Source organism: Abramis brama (genome assembly GCF_963993115.1).
Source record: "Abramis brama genome assembly, chromosome: 7".
In the NCBI taxonomy this organism is placed as follows: domain Eukaryota; kingdom Metazoa; phylum Chordata; class Actinopteri; order Cypriniformes; family Leuciscidae; genus Abramis; species Abramis brama.
In genome coordinates this window covers 44841867-44864331 of record NC_139969.1, presented here as the reverse complement: position 1 = coordinate 44864331, position 22465 = coordinate 44841867, and the positions used below count along the sequence as shown (strand labels likewise).

Genomic DNA, 22465 nt, shown 5'->3' with positions numbered 1-22465 from the left:
ACAAGGAACCAAGATAGAACAGAGATGAAATGCAGAAAAGATAAATATATACAAACCTTAAGATAATATATTGTGAAATAAATGCATATGGAATTATCATGATTAAACAATAACTCACCCCTTGTTGTAGAGGATTTTTTTTTCCTCTCTCGCCATTGTGAAATCACATTTTAGCAATATTGGTAAGTGACGTCACTGATTAAGTTAACAATACAGTGCATTCTTTTAGGTTAAATAAATTAGCTTACTTCCAATCACCAATTGACAAATTACCAGCAAAACTATAAAAAAACTGTTATCTACACTAAATATGTGTTTAAAAACCCAAACTTTCATAAATAAGACCTTAACTTAACGTAACTTAGGCCTAACGTTCTCTTCTGAAACCGGTTAGCTTAGATGCTAACAGACTTTTTCAAAGACACAAAACCATTTCTTTAAAGTAAATATTCAACAGAAGCGTGTCAATTACACGTAAGAAATGTGTCAGGGACGTTTGTGTGTATTATTTGTGAGATTTTGTTGACTAAACTTACCTGAAAGCAGTGAAACCAACAGCGAGAGACGGGAGTTTTGTTGTTTGTCAGTTGTTGATGACGTTTCTGGTTTCCATCTACTCTCGCGCAGCGCTACACTGGAAAAAAGGCCACTCCAAAAATAAGCAAAAAAAAATTAATACAAGATATTTTTGCTTGTAATAAGCAAAAAAATCTGCCAATGGAACAAGTGAAAATTCTCTTGGTAAGATTTCTTGAAATAAGACATTATATTTAAGCCTTACAAGATATGAGTGATCTTGAAATTAGCTGGGACAACTCATTTTTAGCTATATTTTACTAGTATTGTGATGTTTTGTGTCTCATAATAAGCTTGTCATGCTCAAAAATAGTATTTTCCCCTCAAAAGTAGCATTTTTTTTTTTGGTCATCCTGTTTGTTTCAAGTGTATTTAACTAATTTTTAGTTCTATAATTGTTACGCTGTTCTAGATTTAAGTCACCACCAACTTGAAATAAGATAGGAAACTGGCATTTTTGAGACAAAATGTCTTGAAGTTAGCATTATTGACTCATATTAGGCAGTCCTCTTTTACCATAATAAGCCATAATTTACCAACCTGACATCATCTTAAGTGTATTTAACTTATTGTAAGCTCAACAAAAGTAATGCTGTTCTAGATTCAAGACATTTTACCTACTAGATTCAAGACATTAACTACTGTTTACTAGACAGAAAAAGTGAAAAATAGACTTGCATTTAACCTTTTTATTATTATTTAAACAGCAAAAAGTCCCAGAGGACTGCATAAAAGGTTAACAGCTTCATTTTCTCACTAAATCTCAACATTTTGGCTCACAGTATTTATGGAACTGCAATATGAAAACATAGTAGAACATTTTATAGAGTATAAATGTAAGATCCCTTAAAGGAGAAGTTCACTTTTAAAATGAAAATTCTGTCATCATATACTCACCCTCATGTTGTTTCAAACCTGTATGAATTTCTTTCTTCTGCTGAACAGAAAAGAAGATATTTAGAAGATTATCAGTAACCAGACAGTTTTTGGGTCCCATTGACTTCCATAGTATATTTTTTTCCTACTATGGAAGTCAATGGGACCCAAAAACTGTCTGGTTACTGATATTCTTCTAAATATCTTCTTTTCTGTTCAGCAGAAGAAAGAAATTCATACAGGTTTGAAACAACATGAGGGTGAGTATATGATGACAGAATTTTAATTTTAAAAGTGAACTTCTCCTTTAACCCTACTCCCACACCTAAACATAGCCATTTTATAGACAATATTAAAAGGATAAAACGTAATGGACATATGTGTAGGGAAATGGCAGTTTTATTAACAATATAGCATTAAATAGTAGTTTGAGCCACTAATCCTACCCCTAAACCTAACCATTTCTTATAACTACGTAAGGTTAGGCTACAATTATAAAGAAAGAAAACAGACATAACGTTACACGTTTAACGTTAATCACAATAATTTATTTAGTGAGAAAATTTCAAAACCGGTACCAAAAGTCGTTCACATGACGATGTGTCGCAGTCCTCTCTGGCAGTATGTAATAGTTGTGTATGAGGTAACGTTACAGAGCAGAATTTAAATTCTTAATCAATGAAAATGTTAATCCGGTCTCGGTTCACTGTTCGCTCTGTGAAGGCGCGCGCGCTTCTCCGTTTCAAATGTACACAAACTTAAACACGGCATGTCGCAATCTGTGACGAAGCATGCGAGAGCCAATGAGCGTTTGATATCGCTGCCGTAAAACATGTCGTAACGCTTCGGGCGCAATTTTTGAATTTGAATTCAATCGAGCGCGGGATGCCGGGATTGGACTTTTTTTTTTTTTTTTTTTTAACGAACTTTATTATGAGCAATACACAGGACAATAGGTACAGAGAACACTAAATACTGTGCAACCTGCTCAACAAAATGAAATGTACAGTATGTACCGACCAGAGGATAATAACATATTAATTAATATATAGAAGGGGAAAATAAAAAATTATGCAGATCCTTCAGGAGATGAAATGTTTTTGTAGTCTTCATATTTTGCATGTTTTCTATTGTTTTGTAATATGATTTAAAGTCCAGATGAAATACCTTAAAACAAGGTTGTGAATTAGACAATTTACATCTGTGAATAAGGTATTTTCCAAGGATAATAAACAGTTGAATAACAAAAATTAATTTTTTGGACAAACCACATAAATCAAAATATAACATGACATCAAAAATATTGATTCTGATGTTTACATTCAATTTTGTGATTATATATTCTTCCAAATCAGACCAATTTTTTTTTGGTGTACATACAGTGATAAAATAAATGAAAAATAGTCTCCAAAAAACACAAGACTCTTCTATGTTTATTTTAAATCTTCTTAACGGGATAATTTTTTACAGGATAAATTTGATGTAAAATTTTAAATGAAACTTCTTTTATTTTATTATTAATACAGTATTTATAAATAGTAGTATTTGCCTTTTCCCAATTTAAATCACCCATGGTTGAATACCAAAAAAACTTTGCAGCAGGTGGAACCGAGCACGAAATTTGATTTCTAATATATTTATTGGTGTATTCTTTTTTTGTAATGTATCTCCGGGATTTGACGTTTACTGTCTCTGCTGAGAGAAATGATGAAGATCGCTGGATAAAGGGCTGAATTTGGATCTGTTTCTTGCAAACAATTGGATTCTAAAGATTTGGATTACACCAATCAAATAAAATTGATGTCTTTTGTGAATTTATGTTGTGTTTTCTTGTGTCTCACGGTAAATAAACCAAATATTACAAAATGGTTAAACGATTAAAGAAGGTATTTTTAAGGTTTTAGAGTGTATTCTTGTTTAACACGTACCCAGACAGCACGCTCAGTCTTACCAACGTTGGCAATTGGTGGGCACCAGCGGCAAAGTATCGTAAGGGGGTTTTCCCCTGCACACCAAACAACTTAGGTGGGTAAACCATCGGCGGGATGAGTCTACTAATCCTCCAAAACGAGTTTGCAGCAGAAGCACGAACAGAGCGAAATGTTATTATTTATGAGTAACGTTAAACTGTATTAATAAATGTGACTGAAAATTAAATTAATAAGACAATTGAATGCAATAGAGTAAAAACATTAATGCCACGATTTTAAGTTAAATAGGAATATGTACATATTTGTACGTCGGTAAAGTTTATACGTAAATAAATTGTTTTTTTGCTGTCTATATGTAAATATTATACGTACTCACTGTACTCTGCATTGTGAGTTGTGAGTTTGGCATGTTGACCTACAGTTTTCAATAAAGCAGATTTGTTGTCTCAATTCAAGTCAAGTCTATTTCTTGAAATAAGACGATTCATCTTTTACAAATAACACAGCAGCTTAAAAACCTTATGACATGTCAAAAAAGCTTGTTTCATCTGAGATATGACTCAAAACAAGATATTTTCAAGACAGATTCACTTAACAAGATATTTAAGATGCACTGTCTAAAAACAAGCTCCTTTATCTCACTTAAATCTTGGTCTTTAGGTGATTTTGTCTTATATTAAGTGTGATGAGATATTTTGACTAGTAATTAGAAAAATATACTTGGCAAGATTTTGAGTTTTTGCAGTGTAGTGTTGTTTTTGGCGGCCTGTTTTAATTTTAGTTTTAGTCTAGTCTTTGTGTCAAGCTGTCCTTTTAGTTTTTATTAGTTTTAGTCACGTTCATACTCTTTTTAGTCTAGTCAAGTTTTAGTCGACGAAAACTGATGACATTTTAGTCTAGTTTTAGTCAACGAAAACTGATGACATTTTAGTCTAGTTTTAGTCAACGAAAACTGATGACATTTTAGTCTAGTTTTAGTCAATTTAGTCTCTTTTTAGTAATGCAATTCTATTTAACCCAGTCAATATAGAATTTCAAACAAGGTTATCTTATTATATTTAGTCTATATTTAGGGCTGTGACGGTGGCAGTTTTTTTTTTTTTTACCACCGCGGTAATGGACCAACTACCGGCGGTGGTTGGGGGGTTATTTAAAAAAATAAATAAAAAAAAAACTCGTTTTATATTTCCACACAAAGATGCGTGATACTCTGCGCTCTGAGAGGGATGTGGGACACGAGCAGGAAAGAGACCATCGATCTCTTTATGATATCTTCGTGTTTCTACTTGATGTAAATTGGTTTGAAGAGCGAATTTTATCCTCCACAAGGGCGAGATATTTAGGCTATGTTTGAGATTGCGCTGCCAGAGAAAGTGAAACTAAAAATCACCCGCGCGTGTGAAACGCGCTTTACAACTAAACTTGACGCGCCCTATGTCTAATATAACAAGCACAAACTGTGTTAAAAAGAATTTGACATGCAAGTACAAATGTAGGTTATCTGTCCTACAGCGTTTTTCTACTTTACCACAGTAAAGAATACGAATGTAATAGGTCTAATTAAAAGCGAACCAATGAAGAAACGTTTATAATCCCTTTAGAAAATGACGTGAGTGAAGATTTGGGAAAAGAAACAAGAGATTCCATGCAGGGATGAGTCACGATTTTTGGATATTCGATTAGTTTATTTAATTATAGAATATCGAATAGGTTGTGCGATTATTCTCTAAAATAAAATCTCCATGTTCTGGTGCTGATGCGGTGACGCGTTCATGTAACCAGAGACGCTGCCAATAACATACAGCTGTCACAAAGAACCGGCAAAAGTAATGATTATGAATGTGTCAAATATATCAATGAGACATTTTAATAGAATAACTAATGGAGTAATATTATTAAATTTGCTGATAATCGGGTGACCAGATCGCAAACCAGAATTTAAAGCCGACAAAGCTATGGGTTCACGCACAACTCTCTCATTCGTCGTGACATTTCGTCTCGTCTCGGTTTGGTCAACGAAAATGAAGAGACATTTTAGCATAGTTTTTATTTTTTAAACCACATTTAGTCTCGTTTTTATTCGTCAACGATATTGCATTATACATGTATTTTAGTCATCGTCACATGACCAGCATTTACGTCTCGTCTCGTCTCGTTTTCGTCAGGTGATAACGGTTCGTTGACGACAATATTTCGTCATAATTTTCGTTGACGAAAGCAACACTACGCAGCGCACGTGCGCGCTCCAGTGTTTGATTACGCGCATGCGCATTAAAACACTTCAAAGTCACGCAGCATTTAAATAAACATATAGAATTAAAATGTATAACATAATTTAAAATATCATTAATAAAAAGTTATTGCGAATAGATCTGAACGTTGTTGGTTATCTTATAACCTTAGGGGACCGTACTGACGACGTTGTCAGTTGGTAATCTGCCTGTTAATAGTAAGTGATATTAAAATAATAACCTGCAGAGAACGTTCCCAGAACGTTCTCTTTAGGTTATAAAAATAAAACCTAAAAATAACCTGCAAGGAAACGTTCTGTGAAGGTTCTCTTTAGGTTATAAAATTAAACCTAAAAATAACCTGCAGAGAACGTTCCTAGAACGTTCTTATTTGGTTCCCAAAAAAATAACCAAATGGGAACCATATGGGAACGTTAGGGGAACGTTCTGTGTTTGCTGGGATGTTTCATATTCGCGTCGTGCCTAACAACGCCCTTCAGCCGTGACTTATTCAGCACTAGCCTGTATCTGTCCGCTGTTTAACTGTTACGTGTCTTTTGGTTATTTTAAGTTTGTGTACAAAAAGAATCACAATGCTGATTTTTATTTCCAGTAACAACTTCTGGATGAGATCGAGAAAACGAGTGTACCTGCATTTACAGTAGGCAATAGCATTTTCCTTCAGGTCAGTCCTATATTCATAATAACAAATCCGTTTGAATGTCCGGTGTGATATCTTGTACTTTTAACAGTTAATGGGGTTGTCCGTGCCTATAGTCATGTCAAATGCGTCTTTCTTCTCCGTGATCACAAGTTTGAGTCATTTCAAAAGTCTTCTCTACTGACTGACTCACTCACTCATTAAGACAGTCTTTGTCTCCATCTAATGGAAAAATAATGTAACTTCTTCTGTTGCGTTATGGTCAGGGACTATTTTTTTTTTCTCCAGCGGAAGGAATTGGCTTTTAGTGATTCATTTTACTTCATGAAAGTTGCATAGATACATATATGTTTCGGGATTAATATTTGTATTGCGTGGTAACCGTTTTATAAAAGCAATAAGGTACTCTATGCTAGTGCTGTATCTGAATAAGTCACGGCTGAAGGGCGTTGTTAGGCACGACGCGAATGAAACATTGGCCGAGGTTCTCGGTTAAAGCCAGTGGGTATTAATGTCTGGCTATAATTGTTGTAGAAATTGTGTTACTAAGACTTCTGTACACCCAAATAGTTGAATTTCCAAAACAGCCTAATACATGAATGAACCTCATCGATTATGGTCTAGTCTGAGTCTAACATCATAACTAACATGGTCAGGCTGGTTGTTTCCATGTTCTAATGCTGCGGCAGCTTCCCGCAAAAGCTCACTAACAGATTTCGCCATATCTCGTCGTCTCGATTACAATATAATCACATTTAAATAATTTCGTTTCACACATTCAACTCATGCACACGGACATCGACGACTTCGCTTTACAGAAGGCGTGTCTCAGCGCCGTTACTAGAGTAAGCCACACCCACTCATTAACATAGAATTTGCATGCAGGTTGTCTTTGAAAATGAAAACGAAAATGAAAACTGAAATAAAAGAATTAAAATGAAAACGAAATTTTACATTTGTATTTGAATTGTGTCACTATTATTGCGTGAGCGTTACTAAAGAGCATTGTAAAAACTGTATTTGTAGTTTCTTTTTCACGTTTGGCTTTTCATTTTAATATTGGCAGTCTTGCCTCGAGACTGTAGTGAAAATGAAATGTGAAATCACCAATTGCATTTTATTTTTCAATTTGACAGGGATAATGCTGTGAAAATGAAATCATTTAATTTCATTTTCAATTTTGTCACATATTTTGCGTACTGTTTTCTGTAATGAAATCGTTAATCTGGTTTTAATTTTCATTTTAATCATTTAATTTATTTATTTAAATTTGGCAGAAAATGGCTTCCATATGTTTGATCCACATAAAAGCAGCTGTAGTCGTAAAGAGACTGGGCGATACAGCTTTAACACGCTGCGCGCGCTCCCACGGACGGCAATCAATTTTCGGCGGACCATCACTCTTCGGCACGACACCTGTCAACACCTGACCGGACGCACATTTTTTCCCCCTGGGCTGCGTTCAGCCCCGACAAAACGTTGCACAACGTTTTTTAAACAGAAACGATGATGCGTTGAACACACTGTTCTGATGACGCAAGAGTTGCAACTATGGCAGCTGAGAAGGCCATTCTTTGTGTTCTTTGTGAAGAATTTTCGGAGCCTGATGAAGTCGGTATAAATATGTGTTTAATACTACAAAATATGCCCGATGTTACAGTTACTGCACTTGCCGCCCAGAACAAAAGAGAACATCCCAATCGAGTGAAGGGATTGCTGAAACTGAAGCACACATCTTACCTAATTCAGACTAAAACACATCTATTTAGCCTCACATACTGACTTTATTTGTAGTTCATACTGTTTTAATACCCTGTATTTTCTTTCTCATTTTTAGGAAAAGCACTTAATTACCATTGTTTATTTCTATACCAAATGTCATACACTTGCAATGAAGCTAAAAATATAAACAACTACATCATTTTGTTGATATCCTATATTTTACAATAAAACTTTCGGCAAACATGTCTTCTAATATCCTCAGCTGTTGCGTATACCGAGCTGCATCGAACACATTTGTAAATTTAATACTTTCCTTGAAGCCATTGTGCGAGTTCACTTTAATACCGCGTGCTTTATATACATGTTGCTGCTGATTGGACTGCAGTTCTGACACACCCACCAAACAAGAGGAAACGTATCTCAAACCCCGTTGCACACCGGTCACGCCGTTTCCAGGAAACATGACGTTCAACCCGGAAACCTTAGCAAAACGTTGCGCACCGTTTTGAACTTGAACGTGCCCCAGGATGGTAGGGGAAGGTACCGCCTTTTTCGATCCTCTGATTGGCTAGAAGGGCTCTCCTCCGATTGGTTATTTGATTTGGCCGTGAAACGTCATCTCACGTTCATGGCAGGCTGTCGGCTAGTCTATTCTGGTCATCTTCCCCGCCAACAGAAGTGAATTACTCGAGTAAACAGTGTGATAAGTGCGTGCCATCACATTTATATTCCAAGTTCACATTTTCATAGCATGTTTAGATCGTGTTTAGATTAGACCTAGCAGACTGGGGTAGTTTTGTGATGAGAGAGAGAGGTGGTAGTGGTAGTGGTGGTGGTGGGTGGTGCAGTGTCACGGTTCATAGATCCAATGTCTCGGTTCATAGATCCAATGTCTCTCTCTAGTCTCGTGCTTTGTTGTTTACATGTGTGTGAGTGTGTGAGTGGGTGTGTCCGGATCGTTACAGTTGATCAGTATCCAGCTGCAATCACTCATCATCACCAGCTGCCACTCATCTCATCTCCTATAAATGCTCACCACTTTCTCATCTCCTTTGTCAGATCGTTGTATGAAGTCTCTGTGTTGTCTGATCCTGTTCCCGTGCCTCGTGTCCCGTCTGGAGTTCCTGTGTTCCTGTGTTCCTGTGTTCCTGTGTTCCTGTGTTCCTGTGTTCCTGTGTTCCTGTGTTCCTGTGTTCCTGTGTTCCGGTTTCGTGTCTTGTTGGATTACGTTTCATGTCTGGATCACGTCTTCACTCATCAGAGCACGCTGCACTTCATCCATCACTCCGTGTCTGACCATCAAAGTCCCTGCGCCACCGCCTGCATCACCCGGATTACTCATCATCATCATCATCATCATCATCATTATTGACTATTAAAGCTATAGTAGGTAATCCTGTTCAGAAACACTTTTTTTTATACTGGGTGAAATGGTCCTTCCATCCTGAGAGTAGTCAATACATTATGTGTTCAGAAAAAGGAATGAAAACAATCAGACCTCTGTAGCAGCTGCAGGACAGTAAAAACTCTGACCAATCACTGCCATTCGGTGCGAATGTAAAGAACCAATCAGATGCCTTCAGAGCCAGGAGGAGTGTCTTAGCAGTGTCAATCAAGTTCGCGTACGCGCTGATCGCCCATCTCTTGCACAGCGCGTACCGTCATTCAAAATCAAGATTGCCGGTGTGCCGAGCAGCTGTGCTAATGGCGGACAAATAACCAAAACTACCAATTTCTCGAGTGGAACCTGCTCATACAACAAAGACAGGTAAACGGAAAAAGACCGATGACGATAAACAAGCCCGTCGGAGCCCATTGACTCAGTGTTAAAACTCTAGCCGCGTAACATACAGATAAAATTTCAGGGGCAAAATTCTTCATAATGAGAGTAATAATAATGGAAGGTGGCTAATAATCATATTAGAGGACTCTCATAAGCAATATATTATTGCTAATATTTATGGTACTAATTGCAAATCTACAAATTTGATTCTACTCCATGAATTAGAAAAACGAATTATTGACCTATCAACCAAATACATGAATGCAAAATGTATTCTTGGGGGTGATTTTAATATAGTCCCAGATAGTAACATAGATAGGTGGCCTCCCAAATGTGTAAAAGATGATAGCAACAAAATTATTTCTGGGTTATGCAATAACTTCGGTCTTGTTGATATCTGGCGAAAAATGAACCCCCAGAAACTCATGTATACATGGCAAAATAATGATTTGTCTTTGCAGTCTCGAATAGATTTGTGGTTAATATCAGAGGAGTTGACATCATTGATAGACAATGTTACAATTGATCTTGCACCTTTTACTGACCATAATTCTATTCACATTTGTATCATCTCTAATGACAATAGAAAGAACCTGAGCAGAAGTGGATACTGGATATTAAACAATTATTTATTATTTAATGATGAATTTAAATGTGAAGTATTAAAAATAATTGATAAATACTATAAACAGGGTGTAATTACTAACCAATATGGGCTGCAGTGGGATTTTATGAAATATAAAGTGAGGAGTTTAGCCATTAAAATGAGTAAAACAATTGCCAAAAATAAACGGGCCAAATTGCAAGCCATCATCCAGGAGTTTGGTGCCCTGTGATAGAACAGATTTAACAGAGGAACAAGCTTGTAAAAATTGTATCTCTATTCAGAAATCAGGACTCTAGGGGTAACACTGCAAGTAAAGTTTCCAAACATTTGTTTTTAGATAAACTTGATTTAATTAATGATAAATGCAGTAACCAATTGATTAGATCTCTTTTTGTTAATATCTCTTCTCCTCCATCTAAATTTGTTTGGTTTAATATGTTTCCCTCATTTGAGTGGGAAAATGTTTGGGGTGTTCTTAGTCGGTATTGTGTATCAAATAAAACCAAAGAAGTGTCTTTTAAAATTGCTCACAGAATATATCCTGTGAAAGACACATTAGAGCGTTTTCATCTGGATATTGATTATAACTGCTGTTTTTGTAATAGTGAAAGAGAGTCTATTGTGCACTTGTTTTTTGAATGCCCCTGTTCTTCAGTCTTTTGGTATGAGATGTCTCAATTTCTAAGTGTTAAAATGAACTGCAATATAGTCTTAAATTTGTCATCTGTCTTGCTTCATTCGAATGAATTTGACTTTTCTAAAGGAAAAATTTATGTTATCGATTTGTTTCTATTATTAGGAAAATTTCATATTCATCAAACTAAATGGAGTAATTCAAAACCCAACTTTGCTCATTTTAAAGCAGCCTTTAATATGTATTTTGAATCTGTAAAGTTTTTAAAAAATCAAAAAGCCCAAAGATCTGTATCGCTGTTAAATGAATTTAATATATGTGTGTGATGCCCTTTTTCTTTTGTTTGTTTCTTTTCTTTTTTTTCAATTTATTGTTGTTTCAAGTTATGTTTATCAAATGTGAAAATGTGTATAAGATTTGTAACAAGAACTTGATATCAAACTCTGTAATTTTGAAAATGCAATAAAAAAATAAAATAAAAAAATAATAAAATAAAAAAACATACAGATAAAATGTCACGCACTGTGCAATTGAACAATTGAAACCTGCTAATTCACTGGCTTGTCATGTTGCTAAAATAATGTACTAGCAAACCTTATTTAGCATTACATATCGCTAGAATAATTATTTACATAGCCTACTGCAACGTTAGTTACTGTTATATTATCTTACTAGCTATTTATAACTCATAGAAAGAGTGCAACGTTATAAAGTTACATTACATGTATTGCATAATACGTAATGATTTGAGGACCAAGTTTGTAGTCAAAGTATGGGCAGGCCAGTCAATGTAAAGCATTTCGTCCCTACCAGTGAATGTGCCATAACTGTTTATCCGTCGTCATCGGTCGTCATCGGTGACCCTGCATGTTTACTAGCCTGCGCGTTCACGGCAGGCTCCGCTGTGGGGGGAACTTTACATAACAAAATACATGTTTAACAGCTAGTAGGCCTATATGTTATGAATCTTACACGAAATTCATCTTCATCACAGTGCAACTAATGGAAATGGAAAAACGTGTATCAATGCAACCTGTTTTTAGCTTTGCCTTATAGTTATAACTAGCTTGTTAGCGAATCAAAAAATATATATTTTAAACTTTACCAATATCGATATGATAGCTTGATAGTGAGTAGGCTACTAAAATACATCTTATTTGTTTATATTCATAATGATAAAGTTAGATTTTTTTATTACATGTGATTCTGACATGATGTCACTACATGCACTGCGCTCCTTCCTCTCCGCTCCTCTCAGGTAAATAATGCGTCTTCAGCTCAGCGGTCGGAGTTGCGCGTTCATGTGTTTTGGGGGCGTGGCTTTGGAAGGAGCCCAGAAGGGAGGGGGTGGAGTGAATGGAAATAATGAGCTGTCTTTAAAACAGTCGTGAGAGGTCTACAGACACTCGATTTTTATACTTTCTTTTTCAGAGTACTTACATTTTAATTATGTTTTGATATATAAATAAAGTTTAAACAAATTTGAAAAATAAGTTTTTTAGACCATTCTTACCTACCCCAGCTTTAATAAAGAGTTTTTTTACTTGCATATTGTGTCCTCGTTTCTGACGTAACATGCAGAGGTGTGTGTGTGTGTGTGTGAGAGAGAGATGGTGTATCTAGGTGAAGCAAACACTATGAGGGTAAATGTTGGATTGACTTCGTTTACTTCTGTTGTAAAGACAATGAAAACAGACTAGCTGACAGTCTGCCATGAACGTGAGATGATGTTTCACGGTCAAATCAAATAACCAATCGGAGGAGAGCCCTTCTAGCCAATCAGAGGCGAAAAAGGCGGTACCTTCCCCTACCATCCTGGGGAAAAAATATCGCTGACCGGACTTCGGTGTACCCAAATGTGTGCGCGCTGCAGTTGCTAGAAAACACAGATGCGCGCGGACATGGATTTCTGTTGCGCGGGTCAGCTTCTGTTTTCGGTTTAACTGCGTTGCTTTTACAAGCGTTGATTTGAGATAATTTCTATTACCCTATAATATAATTTCTATTAAATACACTGACAAATAAAATAAATTGTTAAACTCAAACTTCAGATTTACTGGGGCACATCAGATTTATACTCGGGCACGTGCCCCAGTAAAAGAGGTCTAGCAACGCCCCTGCTGTGTACTGTATCTTAACTTGAGAGGCCAGAATCCCTTTTAGATTTAATAGAAAATATAATGAACAATTTATATTACGTAAAAATGTATACGAATTTTGGTAGATTTAAAATGCTAATAACCATGGAAATACATCATTACAGTCTGTAAATATCTCTTAACAACAACACTCTTAGTGCAATCACTAGTAAGACTTCCTGTTAATAAAGTATCTGGTAAGAATCTATTCTATATTACCAATGCATTAAATCACATTACACATTAATATAAATAAATGAAACAAATTAAGTGATGTCTCATGTTTGAAGTCAAGGACAGGCGTCCAATGACATCGTAACCAATGACATTTGAGGTTATTAAAACAGTAAGTCCCGCCCCTCGACTGCCAAAAATAAACGTGTTCGAGCCAGCGAGCCAGAGCCGGCCCTAGACCTTTGGGGGCCCTAAGCAAAATTTGGTTGGAGGCCCCTTTGACCGTTTTAAGTAAGGCCTAAAGAAAAGCAATGACTATCTTATAACTTTACTGTACATATTATATCTACTATGTTTGAGGCAGTTGCCACTGTCACTGGAAGAGTGCAGGCTATCCTCAGCGCTACCCAAAGAGTTGGCCATAACTCACACAGCCCCCTTTCATGTATGTGAATAAGCAGCTCCAACGCTGTCGTGACTTCTTTGGGAAGCTCTGGAAGGCTCTGCATCTCCATGGCTAGCTCTCTCCAATCAATATCTGCCTCTTCTCCGCAGGTGAGTGTTTTTCCGAGCTGGGCACATTGCTCTTTAAGTAACTCTTCATCCAGTTTGTGGAAGTTCAGGAGCACTCCGAATTTATCTTTTACTTCCCCCATTGACTTGAATCGGTCCGCCAAAGACTGGATGCTACAGTCCACCACAACATTGAAAAATCCTGTTTCCAGTCTCTTCATTGCAGTGATCACTACCTCGTCAGCTGCCTCATAGGTAAAGTGCTTCTTTGTACTTCGCAGCCTCTTCTCTTTCAGCACTGCCTCATCATTCATGTTTTCACAGAGCTCTTTTGCAGTGGTCTGAGCATCTACAAACCCAGTTGCCCTGTAGGTCTGTAGAGATGCTTTGGTTTTATTTATGGGGCTGTTTACACCTGGCCACTTCATGCGTTTTCTCAGATCGGATAGCTATCTGATTTATCAAAATGATTCCATTTACACCTGGTCACATAAATGTGTTTTTGCGAAACGGATTTAAATCAATTCCCACACTATATGCAGATTTAATGGAGCGCACGTCACCGAAAGCAACAGATATGAGCTGCATTTTATTGAGCAGCTAAAATTTTAAAATCAAAGACCGCAATAAGAGAGAGCGGCAACAGCCCTGGAAGATCAGCCCTGGAAGATCATTTCGTTTCATGATGATGATTGTGTGTTAAGCGCCTGCGACTTACTTTCACTCTGATTTGTGATAGTTTGCACGTTGTCCTGATGAATAGATGCTCAGCTTCTCATCTGCGGTGATGCGTGTTCCAGTAGCGTCGTCATATCTGGCTATAACATGACATATAGCCTATAACACGCTCTCACACCTTTATTTTTTTTAGCATTTTTGTGAGGAGTAAAATTTACATATGTGGTTTCAACAACCAGATGCATTTACACTTGTCCGGTTTCGTCTGGAATGCGGCCCAGAACACCTCCTGATGTGGTTTGAGCGATTGGATTCAAATCCGTCTCGAATGCGTTTCGGAGGGCATTTACACCTGGTCTCTTCACGATCAGATAGCTATCCGATCTGAGAAAACGCATGAAGTGGCCAGGTGTAAACAACCCCTATGAGACTTACTGCTATGTCCAGCTGCATGTTGACGGACTGAAGGAGTTTGCTAACTGTGTTAATTTTTGATAGAATGTCATACCAGACAACTGTGCAGATCTGGATCCTAAATGATCCAATTTCTTTAGCCAGGGACTGGGCCTCAATTCTGGTTATTTGTCTTTTGCCTCACCTCAAGCAAAGCTTCCCTGACTTTGACGGTGTGGTAGCGTAAAGGCTTAATGCTGTTAATTCAGCTTTCCCACCTTGTTTCACTCCAGGCCTTGACAGTGACCCAGCTGGCATTTTAACGTAGAGTCAGCGTTGAATCAACGTCAGGTGTCAGTGTTGGATAACCGTTGGATTTTGTTTAGATTTTGCAAATCTAATCAACGTTGAAATAGCAACGTCATTCCAACGTCAATATAATCAACGTTGAAATAGAAACATCATTCCAACGTCAATATAATCAACGTTGAAATAGAAACGTCATTCCAACGTCAATATAATCAACGTTGAAATAGAAACATCATTCCAACGTCAATATAATCAACGTTGAAATAGAAACGTCATTCCAACGTCAATATAATCAACGTTGAAATAGAAACATCATTCCAACGTCAATATAATCAACGTTGAAATAGAAACGTCATTCCAACGTCAATATAATCAACGTTGAAATAGAAACATCATTCCAACGTCAATATAATCAACGTTGAAATAGAAACGTCATTCCAACGTCAATATAATCAACGTTGAAATAGAAACGTCATTCCAACGTCAATCTAATCAACGTTGAAATAGCAATGTCATTCCAACGTCACGTTTCTCAACATAGGTGAATTCGCCAACGTTGAATCAATATTGATTTTAGTTTAGATTTTGCAAATCTAATCAACGTTGAAATAGCAATGTCATTACAACGTCAATCTAATCAACGTTGAACAGTCAGCTAGGAAGAAGCCAATTGGTCAAAGCAAGACCAGGAAGAAGATTAATAAAGACATTTCACTGACGTAAGAAACATGCTTTATTGCATGGCTGCAAGTGTGCCAACATTTCACACAACATCATTTTACACGTGTCGAACTTTAACCTTTAGAAAAACGGCCCAAACATTGGGCAACATTGAACACGGCTGGTTAAATCTTCCCTTCTTGTTACTTCTTTCTGCCACCGCCACCTATCCTCTCTGGTGCATATTTCAAGTATTTGGCCATGTATTCGTCTGCTTTTGTTGTAGTTGTATCAAATGAGCTCAAGACAGCGTCTGATGAGGGGGGGGGGGAAACAGATCAGTATTAGCAAACGTTAACCTCTCAAATTAAAATATTTTGCAAATATCAACTTTTGTGGAATTGCCAATGTTTCAAGTATATAAATTAGTATTGATCAATGTGCAAGGTCATTAATAATCATGTGCTTGGGCAAGCAACAAAAGGCAGTTGGTAGTAACCAGTGCTGCCGGTAGAGAAGTTAGTCTAGAGCCCAGAATGGAGTACTGTATATAATATTAGACCATGCTCTGTAGAGTTCTCCAACTAAAATGATTTCTTCATTTCTTATGAATTATTATTCTGCTTACTATATTCAATTATTTAAAACACTGTTACAAAACTACTATGTTAAAGCAAACTCACCACAGATTATCTTGTAGAGATGGGTCTTCATGAAGGCAACCTTCCCACTTCTTCCTCTGAGGCTCATTATGGCCATCATTTTATTTGTCATAGTTCTGCCATGGTTAAACAGATTTATATTAGAATATTATATTGCAATCAAGTTCATTATGAAAATGTAGCAGAGAGTGAGTAAGTGGGTGTGTGGGGGGAGTGCATGACAGTATATGACAGGGAACATCACTGTAAACTAATGCAAAAAAGGAACATAAAGTTACTTACGCAGCCATTGACTTCTTCACATGGTCTGCAGCATCAACGCCTCCCAACATCTTCAGATGTTTACTCGGAAAAGAACAAGAAACAAGAAATTAAAATTATAACCAGAAAATGTGGTCAGAGTCAGACCTCCACAAAGCAGGCACATGATGAGGACGAGGAGTTTGTAGTGGTCACCAAAGTGAACAAGCCAATTGTCATAATGAAACTTTGCCAGCACTTTACAAGATTAATTATTTAAAACTTACCAGTTCTACTCCCTCATTCTTGTCCTCCAAGTGATTCTCTAAAGCTTCAAGCTCTTCTTTAGTGTTTGCCGGCTTCACTTCATAACTTGTTCCAGCAGAGCTCTTTTCCCGCTGTCTTCCCGTATAGTATTTTCCTATAAAATATCCCGAAAAATGAAAATTTCAACATTCATCTTTCTGTTGCTATCCCTCTGCTGACAGCAAAAATTCGTACTACAAAACTGCAGCATTAACTATGCGAGTTGTGAAGCTAGGTCTAACATGACTTTGCTTACAGATTGGCATGAAATCGTGCTCTCACAACAACCACGCTGTTATCTTAAAAAGGCCAATATCACGCTAAGGTTGACTTCAAGTAAGCAAAACGATGCTTTGAAAACATCTGTTTCGCTGAAAGGGCAAGGGGGTAGAAACAGGACAACAGTGCAGAGACTGACAGGTCCGATGGAAGGGCTAACATTAATGTTATGAGAGTAAGGTATTAAAATACGGGATATTTTACAGGAAAATTTGTCCACATACTGGTCCCTGGTTTCCCCATTTAACGTATCCCGGTAAATTCCACATCCTTTTCGGGATTCTAGCATCTTTTTTCTTTCTTTTCTTCTCCCTACTCTGTTTCTCCTCGTTCGACTTGCTGTATGTTTACATTCGCGAGGCCATCAACATGGCCGCCACGCCAAGTATGACGTCACGACGCCCATATGTGACAGAGTCAGGCACACACAACATTTATTTAGGAATTTTCTAGTTATAAAATGTGACTTCAAAAACTTTGCTTACCGTTTGAGATGTTACCACCAAATTCATTCCGAACCCGTCCAGGTCAGAATCTGCCTGACGATGACAACACAGACCCACTTCGCGCATGAGCAATCGGGTGTTGTCTGGAACCGTCAGAGCCAATAGAATTACAGTTGTGTGATGGACAACCGCCGTCCTCCAATCAAGCTCTTGTGTTGAACGATATTCCAAAATGATCAATCAGACTGGAGTTGCTCTCAAAGTACGCCAGGAGATGTAGAAAGCGTCTCAATTCTCTTTTGGCTGATGTGTATTTATTTTTATTTTTTATTCCTTATGAAAACATGAATTGTATCTAAATGATGTATTACAAGATCAATTTCTTTTTTCGGCAAATTGTAACAAATGTGTTATGCAATAAAAAAAAATAAAAATAAAAGATGTAACGTTAGAAAGCGCTTTTATCACGACTCAACAAACGTTTAATTCAGAGTTGATCTTTCAACGTTGTATCATTATTCATGTATCAACACTTTTTCAACAGTTAATTGATCAGCATTGTTTGGATGTTGGAACAACGTTATTTTTCTATTGATATATTTCAACAAAATGTTTAAAAGTCATGGTTGTAAAAAAATAATGTTGATTTGACGTACAACTAAAAAAATTATTTTTATTTCTATGTTGAATCCGTAGTGAGTTAACAACACCACTTCAACCATTTAGTGTTCAACGTTGTTTTGACGTTGAATTAATGTTACTTAACAAACGTTTAATTCAGAGTTGATCTTTCAACGTTGTATCATTATTGATGCATCAACACTTTTTCAACAGTTAATTGATCAGCATTGTTTGGATGTTGGAACAACGTTATTTTTCTACTGATATATTTCAACAAAATGTTTAAAAGTCATGGTTGTAAAAATAATGTTGATTTGACGTACAACTCAAATTTTATTTATATTTCTATGTTGAATCCACAGTGAGTTAACAACACCATTTCAACCATTTGGTGTTTAACATTGTTTTGACGTTGAATTAATGTTTTTCCATAAACTGACATTATTTCAACCACATTTAAACGTTTAAGGTCAGTCGAATGCCAGCTGGGTGAGGTCCACATGATCTTTTAAGATGGCCCCCCTCTGGGACGCAGCTGCAAATAAGGTGTACAATTTCTGCACCACTCCGAAGAAGTTAGTAGCATCCACTGACCCCTTGGCTGAATCTGCCACCATCAGATTTAATGTGTGGGCTGCACAAGTTACATAGAGAGCTCGAGGATTCTTCTTCAACAGCCTGGCCTGTGTCCCTTTATTTCGGCCTTTCATGTTGGCACCATTGTCATAAGATTGTCCCCTGCAGTCCTCAAAGGGATGTTCAGCTCCTCTAGCCTTCTTAGAATCAGTGTGGATAAGCCGAGTCCAGTTGATTCATGGGCTAATAGGAACCCCAGGAAGTGCTCTCTGATTCCTGGTGTGTTTTTTAGGTCGACTGTACGGATCACAACAGACATCTGCTCCTGGTGGCTGACATCTGGAGTGCAGTCCAAAATCAGGGAAAAATACTTTGACTCCTTGATTTGAACCACAATTGTACGGAGAAAGGTGTCACTGATGCAAGCGATAAGCTCATTTTGTATTGTTTTCTCTAAGTATGTTGTGTGATTCGCTCCACTGTCAATGCGTCGTACATGCTCTTTTAAAACAGGATCAAACTTCGCTAGTAATTCCACCTCTTTTAGGAAGTTACCATTATTGTTGACATGTAACGTATCAACAGATCCTCTAAGACCCATGTTCCTCTCTGCTAGAGATTGTATGATTGACACAAGCCTAAAGGCGGGCATACACTGTGCGATGTCTGTGCGATTTCAGCAAGGAACCTACTCACACTGAACGAGTAGATCGCATGCGATTTAAAGCCAAAGCTCAGGATTTATGTGCTCACACTGTACGGTCCGAACGTCGAGCTGCGACTTGACTGCTCACACTATACGTGTGAAATATGCGCGAATCAGCGCGATAAATCCTCGTGCCGGGTTGCGCCTATGGACGATATCAGCCTATCCAGAGATATTGTCAAAACAAGCATCAGCTATCAATATCAAGAAGATTTAGCATTTCCAATTTATATATTAAATTATTAGTAGACTAGTATTATTGTATTATTATTATTATTATTATTATTATTATTAGGGAAGGCTACTTTTATTATTAAAGTGATAGGCTATTATAATTAAATTGCCACGCAACAATTTCATAGCGCATCACCGCCTAACCAACGCGCTGTGAGGATAATAAAATATTACATAGAAGCTTACTTCTCCTCATTGAAAATTGTCTAAAACATTTAGGTCGATTACAATGAATTATATACATATAATTAATTATTAACAGTCTATGTCCGACCACTGCAATAATTCATCAATGAAAATTAAAAACAGCTTTATTTCAAAAACATTTTTTAACAATAAAAGAGGCAAAGTGTACATCGCAGGTGTCTTGGAAGAAGTGGGTAATGGTTAATCAATTTTGCAACACGAACTGGAGGTAAGCAACAGTAATTTGTAGCTTTGAACTACAGAACTTGAAGATCTCCCTTTTTTTTTTTTTTTTTTTTTTTTGCTGCAGATTAAACTGTTTTCGCGCAGGCGCAGTGAGGGAAAAAACACTGCGTTTAGGGCAATCGGTTCGTAGCTCTGCTTCAACTGTGCGATATAGTCACGAGGAGCGACCAAAATTTCTAACATGCCAGAAATTCATCCGACCATCCGATTGCCGGTCGTGAGAGGTTAATCGCCTCTCGTTTCCCCCTGTACACTGCACGAACACTGCACGACAAACGACGCACGACAAAGCTGAAAATCGGCCCGACCCGAAAAAGAGTCGCACGAGTCAGAATTCGGCTCAAAATCGGACGAAAATCGCACAGTGTATGCCCGCCTTTATGAGGACCTCTCTCCACCTGTTTCTCTCTGCCTCTAAGAGGGACAATTCAGTCTGATCTAGTGTCTCACCTTTTCGTAGACGGACTTCTAGCTCCTTCCAAGACAGCACATTTTTAGCATGATCTGGGCTGTTTTCATGTTGCTTAAGTAATGTGCCAATATTGATCCAGTCTTGTTGGCCATCTGTACTGAGCTTTGTTGATTTTAAAAAAAAAAACAATTTACAACAAAAACAGTAGACAGCATTACTTTTCTGTGAATATGTTAACCAGCATCTCCTAACCTTTTCACCATTTGTGAGAGATCGAAACATGAAATGATAGTGAAATCTTCTATTGTCTGATTGTCGTTTTGGAAATGTGAAGTGGTGGTCAACATGTGCTGGTCCTCTGCTCACCAGATCAATGCGTACTTTGTCATTAATGACTGTTGGCCAGTCAGCTGGACCCAATGGAGGAGTAGAAAGAGAGCCAGGTGTGGTGGAAGGCATGGGGGTACTGCTCTCCACTTCAACAGGAGAAAGACCTATAGGGAAGATTAACACAAAAATCATAACGGACGAGAACGAGCCGACGTTGCATAATTTTACTTGAGTGACTTTTGAATCGGCCGATATTTTAAGGAAGTTCTATTTTTAATTTAATAAACTCATAAATTGTTTATACATGAAGTAATGTGAGTTGGGCGTCGTATGCTGGCAGTTCTTTCTCTTCTGTGTTCCAGCATCGGGCTGATACTGGCCTCTATGAGGGACTGAGCGTGAATGGACGTCAGCTGTAACATAGATGTCTAGCAAAGACTGAGTTGAACTTTGACGGTCGCCTGGATTGGAGATCTGGACTTGGACTTGCTGCCCTCTTTTATTTTATTTGATTCATCTTTCTTACAGACAATTTTATTGTAATAAAATAGTTTTTCTACTGCTATTTTTGGGTGTTGTTTTCCACTGTTCCCTTCTCCGTTAAAGGACCTGGTTTTAATATTGAGTTCCTGGGGTCTCAGTTTCAACTCTAGGTGGCAAAGTTTAAATATATCTCTTAGAGTCTTTTGGCCACTGACAATATGCTCATTTTTCTGAGTGCCTGTCAGTAACCTTGCAGCCGCATTTTGGACTAGTTGCAGTCTGTTTAAGCTTTTGTGTTGAATACCATAATACAATGCATTACCATAGTCCAATCTTGAGAAAATAAATGCATGAACTATCTTTTCCAAGTCCTTCCGTGTTACAAAGGACTTAATTTTAGTGATTAATCTTAACTGGAAAAAACTAATTTTGACTACTTGATTTATCTGTTTATCAAATTTCAGTGCACTATCGCAGATTATACCTAAGTTTTTTATTTGATGCCTCAGATAAGGGAATAGTGTGCCCAATTTAATTTTAGATGTATCAGCGGACTCTGAGGGCACAAATAAAATCATTTCAGTTTTTGATTCATTTAGACACAAAAAATTTGCAGACATCCACCTTTTAATCTCCCCAAGACACTCTGCCAGCCTTTCAACAGCATTTTTAATGTGACCCACAGTTTATCCTTAAAGATATTATTTTTTATTATAAAAACCCAAAATCGTCATCTCTTGAATATGTTGTTAATTTCTTTATTTTATATGCAAAATGTTTCACCCACAAGCAAAAGTGGCTTAAATCTCATTTATGTTTAACTCGTTTCATCCCTCAGGTTTATAAATAATA

At 37.2% G+C, this 22465-nt stretch overlaps 1 protein-coding gene and 1 long non-coding RNA gene across 10 annotated transcripts in view; one reads left to right on the top strand and one right to left on the bottom strand.

Annotated features, from left to right (window-relative positions):
• The window catches only part of LOC311087309 (uncharacterized protein), a 504672-nt gene that overhangs the window by 195193 nt on the left and 287014 nt on the right, over positions 1-22465 (top strand). The window lies entirely within an intron of this gene.
• LOC311087363 lies at positions 15942-17852 on the bottom strand. The gene is made up of 4 exons (XR_014607232.1): positions 17598-17852; positions 16831-17209; positions 16570-16664; positions 15942-16199 (listed from the first exon to the last, which is right to left on the bottom strand). It is a non-coding gene; the product is annotated as an uncharacterized lncRNA (long non-coding RNA).